Source organism: Sus scrofa, chromosome 1 (genome assembly GCF_000003025.6).
Source record: "Sus scrofa isolate TJ Tabasco breed Duroc chromosome 1, Sscrofa11.1, whole genome shotgun sequence".
Lineage (NCBI taxonomy): Eukaryota > Metazoa > Chordata > Mammalia > Artiodactyla > Suidae > Sus > Sus scrofa.
Window position 1 is genome coordinate 246,272,427 of NC_010443.5, and position 6,382 is coordinate 246,278,808.

The following is a 6,382-nucleotide window of genomic DNA, read 5'->3' on the forward strand; positions in this document are numbered from 1 at the left end:
TTGCTCTGGGCAGTTCCAATCAAAGACGCATCCTTTTTCCTAAATACAGACCTAGAGTTAGAGGATATAAAAGCTTGAAGGGCTCTTTAAAAGCCATGTACTCAGCTTCTTTCATTTCATCAACGAAGAAACTAAATCTCAGAAAAGTAAGGTGACTTGCCCAGGGTTACATGGCTAAGGAAGTGGGTTTTCTGAAATTATATGTAGAACATAATTACATGTCAAATTATATGTAATTATACATAAAATTTGGAGTGTACATGCCTGTGTTTATTTTTTTTTCTGAAGCGAGAATCCATAGCTTTTATCACATTCTCCATGTAGTCAAAAAATCCTCTTCCAATAAACAACAACCACTAGTTGGTTTATATATACAAACTTCTTCCTAGAAGTGTTCTCCTATTATAAAACATCTTGAACTTCAGGACTAGCCAAAAAAAAAAAAAAAAAAATGCTTTGACTTTCAAATGCTTCTTGGAAGTTGGATTTGGCATAGAAAACGTTTCAGTTCCAAACAAATACTTACACACAGAGAGACACAAAGAATGAAAGAAAAGACTAGATCCTGTACATAAAAGGTTGTTTGGGGGGTTTTAAGTATTTAAATTCTCAATTACTTACTGAACTATCTCATGTTAAAAAAATGAATTAATGTGCAAATAAATGTACTTTAATGTGAAACATCACAGGCTACAGCATTTTCTCAAATCAAGGCTTCCTCAAAAAGAGAAATGAAACTGAATGGAGTCAGAATTGTCTACTATACAAAAAGAAAGCTAGTCTTAACTAATTTAAGTACATACTAATATTTCTCAATCTATCATAAACCTAACCTCAACTATTCTCATATACTTCTATTCCTAAAGTTTTTCTATGATTATCCCACTATTTTAATTCATCTTCTAGAATTTAGGGAACAAACGTAGTTTCCCATTCTCTTTGACTTGTTCAAGTCAGCACTTACTGAATCCCCTTCTATATCAAGGAGGGTGAATTAAGGACCAGAAGAATGAATCAAAGACTTCCTCCTGGAGAAGCATACCTTCCAGAGGAAGACAAATAAATGTTAACTATAACAACAACAACAAAACAATTCAACACATGACATGAATAGGACTGTGATCCAATCCTATGGGAGCAAAAAAGAGGAGGATAATTAATTTTAACTCAGTGTTGGCAGGAAGGTGTGAATCCAGGCAAGCTAATGAGAAGAATGGCATTTAAATCAGATCTTAAAATAGATTCTCAAAATGGAAAAAGACAGGACCTCAAACTTTATTTTGTTTTAGGAACCATATCTGATGTGCCTCAGAGTAAATGCTCTTTGCTGTAATACAGTTTATCATCTCAACAGAATGTACAGTTGAGGCTCCATTTGAAAGTATTTTCACAAAACAAGATTTTTTCCCTCTGCCTTCAAATATTTCTAAAATGCACCTCTAACACCACACTTATGCTGGCTACCTATCCAGTAAACTATTTTCAGGTGGAACTATCCAAATGAAAACCAAGACTCACTCTTTGCCTTTTACTAGTATTTCATTTATTAACCTTTGATTCCTTCGTGAAGTCCTTACCCGGTATTGGTAAATTCATGGAAACCAAACTGCCTGTGGTGCAATCTCAGTTCCACTGCTTACTTGGTAGGCTACTTAGTCTGTCTATACCTCAGTTTTTCCATCTGTAAAATGAAGATAATACAGCTCATCTCATCTGGTTCTCGTGAGAATGAACTGAATTATAACGTGTCGAATGCTTAAAACAACTTCCAACATACAGTAAATCAACAGTAAATGTAATTTTTTACTGAGAAGAAATGTTTCCTAAGAGTCTATTTCAGATGGGCTACATCAATTTAGTAAGCAAAAGGGGTTCCCATCCAATTTCACATTTATAAAGCCGACTTTAAAACTATTTACTTTCAGAGAAATATGCCTTAAGAAAAGGCTAAATTTGATGCCTGGACAGTAATGGCACTAACAGAACTAGCTTATTTCAGAAGGTCCACGCATAATCAGGAATAGAACAAGTACACATCATATTGTATTACAACCAATTTTTTAAAAACTCATCGAAGTTAGGATTGACAGCTCAACTCACAGTTTTCTTCCCCTTTTCTTTTGTTCCTCATACTTTTACAGCCAAATCCTGTCACTCCATTTTCTATTTATCACACAAGAAAACATTTCAAGATCATCACAGACCTACTCACAAATATTTGACTAAAACAAAAGCAAATCTTTCATTTTAAACCAAGTAAAGAATTAGGGTTGAGTAAATTTTATCATCTGTCCTTCCCATGGTGTTGCAATCCCTACACAATCAATGTCCCAACAAGCTGAAGAGAATTTGGCTGGCCCACTCAGAGCAACAAGGGAAACTGATACAGGCTGTAGATTCTGATAAGAACCAGAGCAGATGAATATACCAGAACAGGGAGCATCCTCAGAATGTCCTCTGCTCACAGCAGCTGAAATCATACCACCTCACTGCTTAGTGTAGGAGTCAAAGAACTCTGAGATTCAGGGTTGGGTTTAAATCTTAGCTCTGGGAGTTGCCATTATGGCTCAGAGGTTAACGAATCCGACTAAGAACCATGACGTTGCGGGTTTGATCCCTGGCCTTGCTTAGTGGGTTAAGGATCTGGTGTTGACATGAGCTATGGTGTAGGCCAGCAGCTACAACTCCGATTAGACCCCTAGCCTGGGAACCTCCATATGCCGCAGGAGCGGGCCAAGAAATGGCAAAAAGACAAAAAAAAAAAAAAAAAAAAAAAAAAAATCTTAGCTCTGACACTTGCAAAGTGTGTCGCCAGACACTTGTTAGTTAACATCTCTGTTTTTTAGTCTACAAAATAGGGATACTAAATCAGTTCATTGTAAAGATTAAATTAGTATTTGAAAAGCATCTGGAATAGTAAGTGGCACAAAGTGCTATTTAACAGTGTCTATTAAACAAATATTGCAACAACTTTGGCACATATGATTATTTCCACATGCGGGTATGAAGAAGGTTTCAGTTTTAGGGTAGATCCTCATCCAAACAGTTAAAACAAATTTTCAGAAAGATCTTTAAAATCTGACACCCAGGTAATTGACCAAAACAAGCATTATATTTGCATTATTTCTTTAATATCAGATAGTAAATAAAAATATATGTGGATTTAGAGTACTTTAGAAATGCAAGAAAACACATATCTACTGGTACTTTCTAAATTCTCAAAAGGTCCATAATTGGAGTCTAAGACAATGACTACGTAATTATTTTAGGAGCTGAAAACTGAAAGAGCAAAGATATTGGCAATTTAAAATCACTACAAATATAGCATAAGCAACTTGATTTATGTAAAGGAAGAGCCCTAAAAAATTTTTTTAGTGGAAAAATATTCCAACTTCTCTCCATATAAGGTAAATATTATGGAAGATAAGAAAAAGCAGCCTGGCTGAGTTTCATTTGGTTTTATTCATTTTTAATAATATAAGCATTAAGACTTCCTAGAGCAGAGGTTGAAAACAACCAAGTCCTAATCACCCTTTTCCCATCTTAAGCTACTTTCTCACATTAACTGTAAATATGTTCTAAGCCAAAATGTGTCCAGGGCCCATCACAGGCCTCGATTTGGATATAAATTGAAATACTTGTAAGGGTTAAGATTTCAAAGGTTTATCTGGAGGGGAAACACATAACATCAGAGGAGTCTCCTTAAAATCATACACATTATTCTGGAACACCAGGCTTGGTCCCTGAAAAGGTGCTCATAATTACTCTGACTACAGTAGCAATTCTTATCCCTTAAATGCACTGTGGTCACTGAAGGCTGATCACTTTGATTCTATTGCTTTTTCTCAAGTAAATACCAATGTGCTCTGCATATCCAATGTTTTCCCCAAATTCTATCAGTTATTAATTAAACATTTTACAGGCTGACAATGGAAACTTTGTACTTGAAAATTATTATATTATCAGAAGAGAGTCTACTCTGGAAGCTTCCCTATGCTTTCATACTTTCTTTGGGAGCGGTGGGAGAAGTGCCTCAAGAGAAAGATATGAACAACAAACAGTGGCCACTAATTTTGCGGTAGGCATGAGGAAATTGGGCCAAAATTAAAGGGGAGATGAGAAATTAAGTACTTTTTTAAAATTAGGATTTAAGTTTTGTCTGAAAAGAAGATCAAAACTTAAAATTGAGTCCCAAACTACTGTTAAAAGAACCAGTAAAACTCTGTTTTTGAACCTGGAAGATTTGGTGAGGTGTTTGTGGGGAGGTGGGGATTAGGCTTAGAAAGTGACTTACTGATTTTCATCACCAAGGAATTTTTTTTTTATCAATTTTGTCTTCTATTATATGAATGTATATATACCACTCACTCACTCTAAGTGTCACTAAAAAGTCTGTTTTTAAAAGCTAATGGTACCGATGTTGCAAAAGACAAGGGCCCATTATTTCTAGCGTCACTTTTCTTTCTTTTTCCTTATTTCTCTTTCGCAGTCTCTCCCTTTTTCTTTCTCCTTCTCTGTCTCTATTGTTTTTTATTTTGTTTACTCTCTTCTTTCTGATAAGTACTGAAAAAAAGGCACCTACACACAACCCTGGCACTGACCCACGCCCCTAGAACCTTTGGTTTAGCAACACTCAGGGAGTAGGAAACCATTCTAAGAAAACAACCAGATGAGCTTTCGCCTCATCCCCCAGGTTTCCTCCCAGTCTGCAACCATCAGCCTTTACCGGATCTCAGTCGGAGCCCGACAATGCCTCCTAGAGCCCGGCTCCACTCCAGCCAACCGGCCCATTCCCAGGCGACTCGGCCAGGAGGCGCTGTGGGTCAGTCCCCCCATGGCCACTGGCAGCCGGCGCCCAGCCCTCCCTGCCCCCACCGCGAAGCCCAGCCGGCCGCCACGCTCCGAGTTCTGCACCGCCCTCCGGGGTTACTCTCGGTCATTCTGCTTCACCATCTCGCCCCAGCTTCCCCATCCTTGCCCAGTCTGAAGCTGCCCCCCAGCAGACAAGCAGCAAAGGGCAGGAAGATGGGGGGGTGGGCAGGGGAATGGACACCTCAGCTCCCGGTTTCCACAGGCCCTCCTCTCTTAAGCCTAAGGTTTTTAAAAGAAACGAAACTCGTCTCCGGCTGCGCCAGGGATTCCAGCTCCAGAGAGCGTGCAGAGACCGTTGGCAGACCCCCAGGTTAAACAAAGCCCCCGAAGCCTCAAAGGAACAATAGCGCTACGAACCCGGTTTGGGACACCTCCCAGACGCGTTCTTGCGGGCAAAGAAAGCTCAGCTCCAGTCTCGGGGTGCACGGGACCGACTCCCAGGTCAAAGCCCAACTCAGACCAGCTCCTTAAGAACTAAGGGCGGACAATTGTCCTGATGTGCGCCGTCCGACCAGCAGCAGAAGAGGTTTCCAGCCGGCTCAGGCGCTTCCGAACAAAGGGAAGAGCTCGGTGCCAGACCTGCCACTCTCCCGACTCCGAGCGCAGCACCCCCAGCAACACCGGAAGCCCCCGATTCCACTGCCCCTTAAGTACTGCGCCCTGGTCTCCGCGCTCAGAGATGCTCCTTCCGCTCCACCGCCCGGCGAGTTCTGAGCGTAGCGGCGCCGTGTCTTGGGGTCGCCACAGCTCATCCTAGGACGCCTTCCCCCACTTACGCTGCCCCCGCCCCATTTGCCCTGCAGGAGGTGGGAATGTGGGGGTTCGGACTAAAGTCTCCGAAACCCAGAGCTTCGCAAATTCCCCTCGGCCCCGAAACAAAACAGTAACGCCCGAGTTGCTGAAGAGCGTCTTACCTGTTTTCCACTTTTGTGTTTGCGTCTCTTGCCCCTGCCCCTTGAAAAATCCTTCCCGAGAAGTGTGGGAAGAGGAGCAAAGTGCCTGGAGAAATTGGCTGTGGCGGCGCTGGTAGCGCGGAGACCCCTGTCCAGCCCACCTTCGCCAGGGGAGAGAGGTGTCCTCAAGGCCCCGGCTGCACTCACTCTTCCTCGGAATTACCCGGGTTTTGCCGCGACTAGTTCCTTTTATAGATTCGGCGGCGCTGAGCACAGGGGTTACTATCGGTCAAAGCCTGTTCTCTCCCTCCTTCCCCGCCCGTTTTCCCGGCCTCTGTTTATGTAGTTCAGTCACTCAGTAGAAAGCACGTGGAGCTGCGCCCCGCCCCTTAAATGGGCGACAACCGCCTCTCACGCCCACTGGGGGCGGAGGGCGCAGGTGGTGGTGCAGCCCGCCTTGCCCCGGCATGGGTCTGAACCTCTCGCCCCTGCTGGGCTCGTCTGCCCAGGACCAGAGGGAAAATCGGGGAAGGGGGCTGCGCCCGCTAGAGACTCTCCTGCACGTTCAGGGCAGCCAGAAGCACTAGTAGAAATCGCTTCCTCTAATCTCGTGCTTT

At 42.5% G+C, this 6,382-nt stretch overlaps 1 protein-coding gene across 1 annotated transcript in view; it reads right to left on the reverse strand.

Moving 5' to 3' along the window:
- Window positions 1–6,066, reverse strand: part of ABCA1 (ATP-binding cassette, sub-family A (ABC1), member 1) — a 134,216-nt gene extending 128,150 nt beyond the window's left edge. Inside the window, 1 exon segment of the mRNA NM_001317080.1 lies at window positions 5,787–6,066. The gene's annotated coding sequence lies outside the window, so the exon portion shown is untranslated.